The sequence below is a fragment of the Tamandua tetradactyla genome, chromosome 4, assembly GCF_023851605.1.
Source record: "Tamandua tetradactyla isolate mTamTet1 chromosome 4, mTamTet1.pri, whole genome shotgun sequence".
NCBI classification, from domain to species: domain Eukaryota; kingdom Metazoa; phylum Chordata; class Mammalia; order Pilosa; family Myrmecophagidae; genus Tamandua; species Tamandua tetradactyla.
The window spans coordinates 105,994,281-106,008,628 of NC_135330.1; the positions used below are offsets into that span (position 1 = coordinate 105,994,281).

The 14,348-nt window shown below is 37.2% G+C and overlaps 1 protein-coding gene across 3 annotated transcripts in view; it reads left to right on the top strand.

Moving 5' to 3' along the window:
- LOC143681271 (cytoskeleton-associated protein 2-like) overlaps window positions 1–14,348 on the top strand; it is a 50,558-nt gene that overhangs the window by 16,231 nt on the left and 19,979 nt on the right. The window contains exon 5 of one of the 3 annotated variants that reach the window (XM_077158163.1): window positions 1,512–3,855. The exons of the other annotated variants lie outside the window; for them this stretch is intronic. The gene's annotated coding sequence lies outside the window, so the exon portion shown is untranslated. Of the gene's footprint in view, window positions 1–1,511; window positions 3,856–14,348 lie in introns of those variants that run through there. 3 annotated transcript variants of the gene reach the window in all.

A 14,348-nucleotide genomic window follows, 5' to 3' on the forward strand; every position in this document is an offset into this window, starting at 1 on the left:
AATAAGGCATCAGTGGCCAAGAGAGAGCAAATAGTCAGACTATTCTGGAGGCTACTCTTAGGCAAGTTTCTGTTAGATAGTGCTAACTGCCATGGTTTGCTAAACCCTAACCAACATCACTCCTGTTAGAACTCCTAGGGCTCAAACAGACTATAAAGGTTTTATGCACTAAGTTTGCTTTCCTGGAATCTATAACCCCCAGAAGTTTCCTAGGTCAGATAAATCCTGAAGCCCAGAAGGACCAGCCTTTCCAAGATTATCAGTTGATTATATCCCCCTATGTTTTAGTGTTGACATCCATTTTCAACATGAAAAAGTCAAATGGGCATTGCCTAAAGATGCCTATAGATTCTGAGATGGATAAGAGGAGAAGGAAGAGTTAGAACAGAGAAAATAGGATTTAACAGATGAATATGACATGACTCCTGAATCATATTAATAGTCCTTCTAGCCTCCAGTGTTTTGGAGCAGCTACAAGGAAAAATCTGAGATGGTAGGATGGAAGTTCATGACAAACTCTGAAATCTGTTCTGTAAGTACTTGTTGAAGTGTGCTTTGAAAACTATTGCCTTTTCTTTCTTTGCTGTGTATGTATGTTATATTTTACAATTAAAAAAAGTAATGCTAGACATTCCAGCAATTGCTCTCTGCTGGTTTCCCTCTACCCAATTCCTGCCACCACCACCCCCACCCCACCCCCCGGCACCATGCTTAGGAAGGCTTTGGTTTTCTCTGTACTGTTTGCCCTGGCTGTGGCTTTCCCTATCCAAGTCCCATATTTATTTCCTAACATGGATCTGTATTAGTTTGTTAAGCTTCCAGGGTGCAATATTCAGAAATGGAATGGTTTTTAAAAAGGGAATCTAATAGTTACAAGTATACAGTTCTAAGTCCATGAAAATGTCCCAATTAAGGCACCAAAAAGAGGTCACCTTCATTCAAAAAAGGCTGATGTCATCTGGAACACCTCTATCAACTGGAAAGGCATGTGGCTGGCATCTGCTGGTCCTTGTTCCTGGTTCCATTGCTTCCAGCTTCTGATGTCAGTGGTTTCCTCTCTAAGTGTCTATGAACCTTCACTTAGCTCCTCTGGGACACAACTCTGGGTTCTGACTTGCTTAACATCTGATAGGAAGGCGCATGGTGGCATCTGCTAGGCTCTACCTGTGTCTAGGTTTCTGCTCTCTTGGCACTCCAAGCATACATGTCACTGTCAGTTCTGAAGCAAAAGTTGTCCAAGCATCTTCACCTGAAGTTTCTTCCAAATGTTTCCCCTTTGAAAGGACTCCAATAAACTAATCAAGACCCACTTTGAGTGTGGGGAGTCACATTTCCATCTAATCAAGCCACATCCACAATTGGTGCATCATACCTCAGTGGAGAAAATCTAGTCAAAAGTTTCTGTCCTACAATATTAAATCAGTATAAAATGTAATGGCTGTCCCGACAAGATTGGGTCAGGATTAAAACATGGCATTTCAGGGGTACATAATAGTTTCAAATCGCCACAGGTGCCAACCACCTCCATCTTTGAGGATGAAGCCACTGAGGCCACAGTGTCAACTACTGAAGAGCCTCTGCAGAACACAAAGAAGTTTGATTCCTTTCCTGATGTGCAGTCAACCACTTACAGCTTTGAGGACCAAGCCACTGAGGTCACAGATGTGACTGTTCTTTCTTCTGAATACTTGGAAACACTCCTGAGTGAAGTGCCAGACAGACCAGCAGCAAGTTCATTTCTCACTGAGTGGGGAAAGAATAGTCTCTTAAACAAATGGTGCTAGAAAAATTTGATATCCACATGCAAAGAATGAAGTTGAATTTCTACCTCATACCATATAAAATAAAACTCAAAATATATCAGTGACCTAAATCTAAGAACTAAAACTATAAAGCTCCTATAAAAAAGTCATAGGGAAATGACTTCCGGACATTGTAGTAGGCAGTGGATTTTTAGATTTTCCACCAAACACAAGGAGCAAAAGAAAAAACAGATATGATAGATGGACTTCATGATATTAAAAACTTTTGTGCATAAAAGGACAGAAAGTGAGAATACAATCCACAGAATGGGAGAAACTGTTTGGAAACCACGTATCTGATAAGGGTTGATATCCAGAATATATAAAGAACTACAACTCAAAAATACAAGCAACAAAATAAAATAATGGTCATAGGACTTGAGTAGCTATTTTTTCTGAAGAAGGTATATATAGCAATAAACAAAAAGTTCTCAACATCGTTGGTCATCAGGGGAATCAGTCAAAACCACAACAAGATATCACCTTATATCCATTACAATAGTTATTATTTAAAAGTGGAAAATAATTTCTAGCAAGAATATGGAGAATTATAAACTATTGTACTTTTTTTTTTTTGGTGGGAATGTAAAAGGGTATAACCACTGTGGAAAACAGTTTGGTGGTTCCTCAAAAGGTTAAACATAGAATTACAGTGTGACTCATGAAATCCTTCTGAGTACATACACAAAAGAATTTAAAGGAGAAACTAAGACAAGATATTTATACAGCAATGTTCATAGCAGCATTATTCATGATAGACCATAGATGGAAACAACCCCAATAATGTTCATCAGAAGACAAGTGGATAAACAAAAGATGATATATACATACAATGGAATATTACTCAGGCTTAAGGAGAAATGTCCTGATACATGCCATAAAATATATGAATCTTGGGCATGAATGGTGGCTCAGTGGTAAGTTCTCGCCTGCCATGCTGGAGTCCTGGGTTGGATTCCCAGTGCCTGTCCATGTGAAAATATATATATATGAATCTTGAGGCCATCATGATGAGTGATAGGACACTATGAATCACATATGCCTATTTGTTTAGGGAAATTGAGTCAAATGCATGTTTCAGTCACTTCTATGCACTCATCTTGACTTACGAAACACTTTCATATGCACTTTCTCTTATAAAACTGTGAAGTACATGTTATTTAATTTAGAACACTGAATGGGAAGTTGCTATCCTTCTACGATGTATCTTCACCTACTAAACAAGGTTTAAAGGAAACTTTCCCTTAGAAAGCTATGAATCACATATTTTTCTTAGATTTAAAAACTGAGACACATCTTTCCCTTTGGTCTATGTACCTGTCTTCACTTGTTGAGTAAGTGAATTAAAATTTCCCTTGGAGGACAAAAACAGATATTTGCATACCTATGTTTATAGCAGCACTATTTACAATTGCCAAGAGATGGAAGCAGTCCAAATGCCCATCAATGGCTGACTGGCTAAACAAGCTGTGATATAGACATACAATGAAATATTACACAGCTGTAAGACAGAATAAAGCCATGAAACATGTAACAACATGGATGGACCTTGAAGACATTATGCTGAGTGAAATTAGCCAGAAACAAAAGGACAAATACTGTATGGTCTCACTGATATGAACTAACATTAATGAGTGAACATGGAGAATTTAAGTTAATAACACAGGTTATCAGGAGATAGAAATAGGGTAGAGACTGGGTAATTGGTGCTGAAGGAATACAGATTGTGCAACAGGACTGATTGTAAAAATTCATAAATGGATAGCACAATACTACCTGATTATAGCACAATAATGTAAGTACACTGAATGAAGCTGAATGTGAGAATGATAAAGGGAGAAAGGCTGAGGGCACGTATGAAACTAGAAGGAAAGATAGATGATAGAGAGTGAGATGGTATAATTTAGGAATGCCTAGAGTGTATAATGATGGTGATTAAATGTACAAATTAAAAAATACTTTTGCATGAGGAAGAACAAAGGAATGTCAGTATTGCAGGGTGCTGAAAATAGATGGTCAACTTCTGTGTGAGACTAAAAGGGGAAATGTTTATTTGGCACAAAATTTATATATATATATATATATTTTTCACTTTTATTCATAGTTTTTTTTTTTTTTTTTTTAGAAATCATACCATTCTACATATGCAATCAGTAATTCTTAACATCACATAGATGCATGATCATCGTTTCTTAGTACATTTGCATTGGTTTAGAAGAACTAGCAATACAACCGAAAAAGATATAGAATGTTAATATAGAGAAAAAAAATAAAAGTAATAATAGTAAGAACAAAACAAAACAAAACAAAACAAAACAAAAACCTATAGCTCGGATGCAGCTTCATTCAGTGTTTTAACATGATTACTTTACAATTAGGTATTATTGTGCTGTCCATTTTTGAGTTTTTTTTTTTTTTTTTTTTTTTTTTTAAAGGAAGGAAAGACAGAGAAGGAAGGAAGGGAAACATTTTTAAACATTTTCTTGTTTTATTATATTTTGTTTGTTTGTTTATTTTTTACATGGGCTGGGGCCGGGAATCGAACCGAGGTCCTCCGGCACGGCAGGCAAACGCTCTTGCCTGCTGAGCCACCGCGGCCCGCCCCCATTTTTGAGTTTTTGTATCTAGTCCTGTTGCACAGTCTGTATCCCATCAGCTCCAGTTACCCATTATCTTATCCTGTTTCTAACTCCTGCTGAACTATGTTACCAATGACATATTCCAAGTTTATTCTCGAGTGTCGATTCACATCAGTGGGACCATACAGTATTTGTCTTTTAGTTTTTGGCTAGACTCACTCAGCATAATGTTCTCTAGGTCCATCCATGTTATTACATGCTTCATAAGTTTATCCTGTCTTAAAGCTGCATAATATTCCATTGTATGTATATACCACAGTTTGTTTAGAAACTCGTCTGTTGATGGAGATTTTGGCTGTTTCCATCTCTTTGCAATTGTAAATAACGCTGCTATAAACATTGGTGTGCAAATGTCCGTTTGAGTTTTTGCCCTTAATTCCTTTGAGTAGATTCCCAGCAATGGTATTGCTGGGTCGTATGGTAATTCTATATTCAGCTTTTTGAGGAACCGCCAAACTGCCTTCCACAGTGGTTGCAACATTTGACATTCCCACCAACAGTGGCTAAATGTGCCTCTTTCACCGCATCCTCTCCAGCACTTGTCATTTTCTGTTTTGTTGATAATGGCCATTCTGGTGGGTGTGAGATGATATCTCATTGTGGTTTTGATTTGCATTTCTCTAATGGCCAGGGACATTGAGCATCTCTTCATGTGCCTTTTGGCCATTTGTATTTCCTCCTCTGAGAGGTGTCTATTCAAGTCTTTTTCCCATTTTGTAATTGGGTTGGCTGTCTTTTTGTTGTTGAGTTGAACAATCTCATTATAAATTCTGGATACTAGACCTTTATCTGATATGTCGTTTCCAAATATTGATTCCCATTTTGTAGGCTGTCTTTCTACTTTCTTGATGAAGTTCTTTGATGCACAAAAGTGTTTAATTTTGAGAAGTTCCCATTTATTTATTTCCATCTTCAGTGCTCTTTTTTTTTTATTTTTTTTTATTTTTATTTTTATTTTTTTTATTAACGGAAAGAAAAAAAAAAAGAAATTAACACAACATTTAGAAATCATACCATTCTACATATGCACTCAGTAATTCTTAACATCATCACATAGATGCATGATCATTGTTTCTTAGTACATTTGCATCGTTTTAGAGGAACTAGCAACACAACAGAAAAAGATATAAAATGTTAATATAAAGAAAAGAAATAAAAGTAGTAGTAATAGTAAAAAACAACAACAACAAACAAACCAACAAGCAAACAAAAACAAAAAAAACCCTATAGCTCAGATGCAGCTTCATTCAGTATTTTAACATGATTACTTTACAATTAGGTATTATTGTGCTGTCCATTTTTGAGTTTTTGTATCTAGTCCTGTTGCACAGTCTGTATCCCTTCAGCTTCAATTACCCATTGTCTTACCCTGTTTCTAACTCCTGCTGAACTCTGTTACCAATGACATATTTCAAGTTTATTCTCGAATGTCCGTTCACATCAGTGGGACCATACAGTATTTGTCCTTTAGTTTTTGGCTGGATTCACTCAGCATAATATTCTCTAGGTCCATCCATGTTATTACATGGTTCATAAGTTTATCTTGTCTTAAAGCTGCATAATATTCCACCGTATGTATATACCACAGTTTGTTTAGCCACTCTTCTGTTGATGGAGATTTTGGCTGTTTCCATCTCTTTGCAATTGTAAATAACGCTGCTATAAACATTGGTGTACAAATGTCCGTTTGTGTCTTTGCCCTTAAGTCCTTTGAGTAGATACCTAGCAATGGTATTGCTGGGTCGTATGGCAATTCTATATTCAGCTTTTTGAGGAACCGCCAAACTGCCTTCCACAGTGGTTGCACCCTTTGACATTCCCACCAACAGTGGATAAGTGTGCCTCTTTCTCCGCATCCTCTCCAGCACTTGTCATTTTCTGTTTTGTTGATAATGGCCATTCTGGTGGGTGTGAGATGATATCTCATTATGGTTTTGATTTGCATTTCTCTAATGGCCAGGGACATTGAGCATCTCTTCATGTGCCTCTTGGCCATCCGTATTTCTTCTTCTGGTAGGTGTCTGTTTAAGTCTTTTTCCCATTTTGTAATTGGGTTGGCTGTCTTTTTGTTGTTGAGTCGAATAATCTCTTTATAAATTCTGGATACTAGACCTTTATCTGATATGTCGTTTCCAAATATTGTCTCCCATTGTGTAGGCTGTCTTTCTACTTTCTTGATGAAGTTCTCTGATGCACAAAAGTGTTTAATTTTGAGGAGTTCCCATTTATTTATTTCCTTCTTCAGTGCTCTTGCTTTAGGTTTAAGGTCCATAAAACCACCTCCAGTTGTAAGATCCATAAGATATCTCCCAACATTTTCCTCTATCTGTTTTATGGTCTTAGACCTAATGTTTAGATCTTTGATCCATTTTGAGTTAACTTTTGTATAGGGTGTGAGAGATGGGTCTTTTTTCATTCTTTTGCATATGGATATCCAGTTCTCTAGGCACCATTTATTGAAGAGACTGTTCTGTCCCAGGTGAGTTGGCTTGACTGCCTTATCAAAGATCAAATGTCCATAGATGAGAGGGTCTATATCTGAGCACTCTATTCGATTCCATTGGTCGATATATCTATCTTTATGCCAATACCATGCTGTTTTGACCACTGTGGCTTCATAATATGCCTTAAAGTCAGGCAGTGCAAGACCTCCAGCTTCGTTTTTTTTCCTCAAGATGTTTTTAGCAATTCGGGGCACCCTGCCCTTCCAGATAAATTTGCTTATTGGTTTTTCTATTTCTGAAAAATAAGTTGTTGGGATTTTGATTGGTATTGCATTGAATCTCTAAATCAATTTAGGTAGGATTGACATCTTAACTATATTTAGTCTTCCAATCCATGAACACGGTATGCCCTTCCATCTATTTAGGTCTTCTGTGATTTCTTTTAGCAGTTTTTTGTAGTTTTCTTTATATAGGTTTTTTGTCTCTTTAGTTAAATTTATTCCTAGGTATTTTATTCTTTTAGTTGCAATTGTAAATGGGATTCATTTCTTGATTTCCCCTCCGCTTGTTCATTGCTAGTGTATAGAAATGCTACAGATTTTTGAATGTTGATCTTGTAACCTGCTACTTTGCTGTACTCATTTATTAGCTCTAGTAGTTTTGTTGTGGATTTTTCTGGGTTTTCGACGTATAGTATCATATCGTCTGCAAACAGTGATAGTTTTACTTCTTCCTTTCCAATTTTGATGCCTTGTATTTCTTTTTCTTGTCTAATTGCTCTGGCTAGAACCTCCAACACAATGTTGAATAATAGTGGTGATAGTGGACATCCTTGTCTTGTTCCTGATCTTAGGGGGAAAGTTTTCAATTTTTCCCCATTGAGGATGATATTAGCTGTGGGTTTTTCATATATTCCCTCTATCATTTTAAGGAAGTTCCCTTGTATTCCTATCCTTTGAAGTGTTTTCAACAGGAAAGGATGTTGAATCTTGTCAGATGCCTTCTCTGCATCAATTGAGATGATCATGTGATTTTTCTGCTTTGATTTGTTGATATGGTGTATTACATTAATTGATTTTCTTATGTTGAACCATCCTTGCATACCTGGGATGAATCCTACTTGGTCATGATGTATAATTCTTTTAATGTGTTGTTGGATACGATTTGCTAGAATTTTATTGAGGATTTTTGCATCTATATTCATTAGGGAGATTGGCCTGTAGTTTTCTTTTTTTGTAATATCTTTGCCTGGTTTTGGTATGAGGGTGATGTTGGCTTCATAGAATGAATTAGGTAGTTTTCCCTCCGCTTCGATTTTTTTGAAGAGTTTGAGGAGAGTTGGTACTAATTCTTTCTGGAATGTTTGATAGAATTCAGATGTGAAGCCGTCTGGTCCTGGAATTTCTTTTTAGGAAGCTTTTGAATGACTGATTCAATTTCTTTACTTGTGATTGGTTTGTTGAGGTCATCAATGTCTTCTTGAGTCAAAGTTGGTTGTTCATGTCTTTCCAGGAACCCGTCCATTTCCTGTAAATTGTTGTATTTATTAGTGTAAAGTTGTTCATAGTATCCTGTTATTACCTCCTTTATTTCTGTGAGGTCAGTAGTTATGTCTCCTCTTCCATTTCTGATCTTATTTATTTGCATCCTCTCTCTTCTTCTTTTTGTCAATCTTGCTAAGGGCCCATCAATCTTATTGATTTTCTCATAGAACCAACTTCTGGCCTTATTGATTTTCTCTATTGTTTTCATGTTTTCAATTTCATTTATTTCTGCTCTAATCTTTGTTATTTCTTTCTTTTTGCTTGCTTTCTGATTAGTTTGCTGTTCTTTCTCCAGTTCTTCCAAGTGGGCAGTTAATTCCTGCATTTTTGCCTTTTCTTCTTTTCTGATATAGGCATTTAGGGCAATAAATTTCCCTCTTAGCACTGCCTTTGCTGCGTCACATAAGTTTTGATATGTTGTGTTTTCATTTTCATTCGCCTCGAGGTATTTGCTAATTTCTCTTGCTATTTCTTCTTTGACCCACTCTTTGTTTAGGAGTGTGTTGGTGAACCACCACGTATTTGTGAATTTTCTGGCACTCCGCCTATTATTGATTTCCAACTTCATTCCTTTATGATCCGAGAACGTGTTGTGTATGATTTCAATCTTTTAAAATTTGTTAAGACTTGCTTTGTGACCCAGCATATGGTCTATCTTTGAGAATGATCCATGAGCACTTGAGAAAAAGGTGTATCCTGCTGTTGTGGGATGTAATGTCCTATAAATGTCTGTTAAGTCTAGCTCATTTAGAGTAATATTCAGATTCTCTATTTCTTTATTGATCCTCTGTCTAGATGTTCTGTCCATTGATGAGAGTGGTGAATTGAAGTCTCCAACTATTATGGTATATGTGTCTATTTCCCTTTTCAGTGTTTGCAGTGTATTCCTCACGTATTTTGGGGCATTCTGGTTCGGTGCATATATATTTATGATTGTTATATCTTCTTGTTGAATTGTTCCTTTTATTAGTATATAGTGTCCTTCTTTGTCTCTTTTAACTGTTTTACATTTGAAGTCTAATTTGTTGGATATTAGTATAGCCACTCCTTCTGTTTTCTGGTTGTTATTTGCATGAAATATCTTTTCCCAACCTTTCACTTTCAACCTATGTTTATCTTTGGGTCTAAGATGCGTTTCCTGTAGACAGCATATAGAAGGATCCTGTTTTTTAATCCATTCTGCCAATCTGTGTCTTTTGATTGGGGAATTCAGTCCATTGACATTTAGTGTTATTACTGTTTGGATAATATTTTCCTCTACCATTTTGCCTTTTGTATTATGTATATCATATCTGATTTTCCTTCTTTCTACACTCTTCTCCATACCTCTCTCTTCTGTCTTTTTGTATCTGACTCTAGTGCTCCCTTTAGTATTTCCTCCAGAGCTGGTCTCTTTGTCACAAATTCTCTCAGTGACTTTTTGTCTGAGAATGTTTTAATTTCTCCCTCATTTTTGAAGGATAATTTTGCTGAATATAGGAGTCTTGGTTGGCAGTTTTTCTCTTTTTGTAATTTAAATATATCATCCCACTGTCTTCTAGCTTCCATGGTTTCTGCTGAGAAATCTACACATAGTCTTATTGGGTTTCCCTTGTATGTGATGGATTGTTTTTCTCTTGCTGCTTTCAAGATCCTCTCTTTCTCTTTGACCTCTGACATTCTAACTAGTAAGTGTCTTGGAGAACGCCTATTAGGGTCTAATCTCTTTGGGGTGCGCTGCACTTCTTGGATCTGTAATTTTAGTTCTTTCATAAGAGTTGGGAAATTTTCAGTGATAATTTCTTCCATTAGTTTTTCTCCTCCTTTTCCCTTCTCTTCTCCTTCTGGGACACCCATAACATGTATATTTGTGCGGTTCATATTGTCCTTGAGTTCCCTGATACCGTGTTCAAATTTTTCCATTCTTTTCCTGATAGTTTCTGTTTCTTTTGGAATTCAGATGTTCCATCCTCCAAATCACTAATTCTATCTTCTGTCTCTTTAAATCTATCATTGTAGGTATCCATTGTTTTTTCCATCTTTTCTACTTTATCCTTCACTTCCATAAGTTCTGTGATTTGTTTTTTCAGTTTTTCTATTTCTTCTTTATGTTCAGCCCATGTCCTCTTCATGTCCTCCCTCAATTTATCGATTTCATTTTTGAAGAGGTTTTCCATTTCTCTTCGTATAGTCAGCATTAGTTGTCTCAGCTCTTGTATCTCATTTGAACTATTGGATTGTTCCTTTGACTGGGCCATATTCTCAATCTTCTGAGCGTGGACAGTTATCTTCTGCTGCTGGCGTCTGGGCATTTAGTCAGATTTCCCTGGGTGTCGGACCCAACAAGGTTGTAAGATTTTTCTGTGAAATCTCTGGGTTCTGTTTTTCTTATCCTGCCCAGTAGGTGGTGCTCGTGGCACACGTTTGTCTCAAGTGTTTGGAATGGATCCCCCCTGGTCACCGATCTCTACAGCCTGGGGATTTCCGATCCAATTCTCTCTATTGGTTCAGGGGCCACGCGTGGTGGGGGCGTCAGCCGCTGCAGCTTGAGGGGACCCTGTGGCTGGTCGCTGGCCGCAGCGGGCCCGGGGAATTCGCCACCGGACCAGGAATTCGTCCACGGGGGAGGGGCGTCGGTCACCGGCCGCCACGGCCTGGGGAGTTCCCCACCGGACCAGGAACCCTCCCGCGTGGGGGGGGCCACCGCAGCTCGGATAGCCCTCTGATCCGAGAGTCGTAGCCACGGACTCGAAGCCGAGACTCGAAGCCGCCCGCAAAAGAGGGGCACCGGCCGCCTCGGCTTGGGAAACTTGCCTCTCTGAGACTCTCAGCCAGCCCGGGAAGGAGGGAGGGAGTAGCTCCGAGCGCCGCAGCTACTGCTGCTCGGGAAATCGCACGCCGCTCGGGGATCTCACCGCAGCCGAGTCTCGCAGTCAGACTAGCCAGTCCAGACTGGGTTACGCTGTGTGTCCATTCCCTGCCGTAGCCCCGGGAGCTGTTCTGCACTGTTTCAGTTCACCTAGTAGTTGCTTTGGAGGAGGAGGAACTAAGACGCACATAACTTACTAAGCCGCCATCTTGGAACCCCCCAAAATTTATATTTTGACTAGTGCTTTTCCTAATTTAACTTGTATGGTCAGTTTAATTGAACACCATAAGTACATGGAACCTTGAATCGGGCATGAGATTTTCTTGGTTTGTCCAGGTTAGTGTGATGCCCAGATAAATCCCAGAATGATTTAAACAGTGTATAAAGAAGTAGTTGCAAAGTCTCCTTGGGGGAATGGGGAGAAAGGGGGAAAAATCAACTTCCTCATTTGGAGAATTCCTTATATTCTTGCAAGCAGTGGGAACAACCAAATTAATAGGCTGAGCCCTTGATCTTGGAGTTCGCCCCTATAGGCTAAGCCTACTTAAAATTAGGCCTAAAGTCATCCCCAGAGAACATCTTTTGTTGCTCAGATGTGGCCTCTCTCTCTCTCTATCTTAACTGACATGGTAAGTGAACTCACTGCCCTCCCCCTCTGTACATTGGATATGACTCCCAGGGGTGTAAACCTCCCTCGCAACATGGAACGGAAGTCCTGGGATGAGCTGGGACTCAGCATCAAGGGATTGAGAAAATCTTCTCGACCAAAAGGGGGAAGAGAGAAATGAGACAAAATAAAGTATCGGTGGCTGAGAGATTTCAAACAGAGTGGAGATATAATGCATATCCTTATGCATTATATAAATATCCTTATGCATTATATAAATATCCTTCTTTCAGTTTATGGTATATGAATGTGGCTAGCGGGAAGTACCTGACACTGTAGAGCTGTGTTCCAGGAGCCTTGTTTCTTGAAGATGATTATGTAATGATATAGCTTTTACAGTCTGACTGTGTGATTGTGAAAACCTTGTGTTTGATGCTCCTTTTATCTACAGTATGGACAGATGAGTAAAAAAATGGATAAAAATAAACAAACAGTAGGGGAAACAAAGATTAAAATAGATTGAGTAAATTGAAATACTAGTGGTCAATGAGAGGAAGGGTTGAAGGGTATGGTATGTATGAGTTTTTCTTTTTTTTTTTAATTTCTTTTGCTGCATAGATGCAAATGTTAAAAAAAATGATCATGGTGATGACTACACAACTATGTGATGATATTTTGAGCCATTGATTGTACACCATGTATAGAATGTTTGTATGTTTGTTTGTTCAGGTTTACAATAACAATATATTTTTTAAAATTTCCCTTGAAAACATTAATCTTGTATGTTGCATAGTTTCAAAAATGGTGCGAAAGGGCAGGCCATGGTGGCTCAGCAGGCAGAGTACTTGCCTGCCATGCTGGAGACCTGGGTTCGGTTCCTGGTGCCTATCCATGCAGAAAAAAAAAGGTGTGAGATGTGTCCATCACTTATTTCTCTGCTCTCATCTTCACTTACTATACATTTTAGAATGAAACTTTCTCCTAGAAAGCAGTGAATACAGGTAATAATTAACTTTGAAAATTGAGAAACATCTTACATTTACTTCAATTCACGTCTTAACTTGCTAAACAGTATTTGAAAGAAACTTTGACTTAGAGAACTATGAGTCACATGTTATTTAGTTTTGAAAACTGAGATGTATATTTCACTCACTTCTATGCGCATGAGTTATAAAACACTGTTTAAATGAGAAAGTTGTAAATTGCATATATTGCTTACACTTAGAAACTGAATAAAGTATATATCTCACTAACTTATATGCACTTATATTGATGACACTTTTTAAAGGAAACTTTCTCTTAGAAAGCTATGAGTCATGTGTTTTTACTTAGTTTTGAAAACTGAATAACATGAGTATTCAATTATTTCTTTGCACTGAACTTCACTTACTAAACACTGTTTAAGTGAAACTTCATTTTGAAAAGCTTTGAATCACACATAAAACTTAATTTCAAAAACTTAGTGAGACGTGTCTTAAACTTTCTTCTAGGGACTTATCTTGAATTAGAAAGCACTTTTAAAATGAAAGATTCTCTAATCTGTGAATCACATTACATACTTTCAGAACTAATTGAAATGCATGTTTCACTAACTTCTATGCAATTAGACTAACTTCAGAACAACTTCTAAATGAGATGTTCTCTTATAAAGGTGAGAATCACATTGCTTGTTTTCAAAAAAGGAGTGAGACATGTATTTTACTTCCATCTATTTACGCATCTTCAGTTATTTAATACTGTTAAATGGAAATTTATCTCAGAAATCTGAGAATCACAATGTTGCTTAGTTTCAGAAACCCACATTTCATTCACTTTTACATATTTTTCTTGACTTACACTTCTGTTTAAATAGAACTTTCTCCAGAAAAATGTGACTCACACATATTACTTCTGGAAATTGAGTGAAATGCATATTGCACTCACCTGTACGAACTTATCTTGACTTACTAAACAGTTTAAAAGAAACTTACTCTTACAGAAGTGTGAATTAAATGTTAGTTTGTTTAAAAAATGAGATACATGCTATTTGTATCAACAATTTATACACATATCTTTTTTGTTTTTAATTTATTTATTTTTAAGCATAACAACATACAAACATGAATATTCTCAACATATGATCATTTCATTCTTGGTATATAATCAATAACTCACAATATCATCACATAGTTGTATATGCATCACCATGATCATTTCTTAGAACATTTGCATCAATTCAGAAAAAGAAATAAAAAGAAAAAAGCTCATACATAACATACCCCTTATGGGTATGACTGCTTATTGACTGCTAGTATTTCCGTCTACCCAATATATTTTAGCCTTTCTTTCCCCTGTTTTTTTTTATACCCCTTACCAATCCCTTTCATTGATCACTTGCATTTCAATCTACTAAATTTATTTTAATGTTTGTTCCCCCTATTATTTATTTATTTTTAATCTATACTTTTTACTCATCTGTCCATAC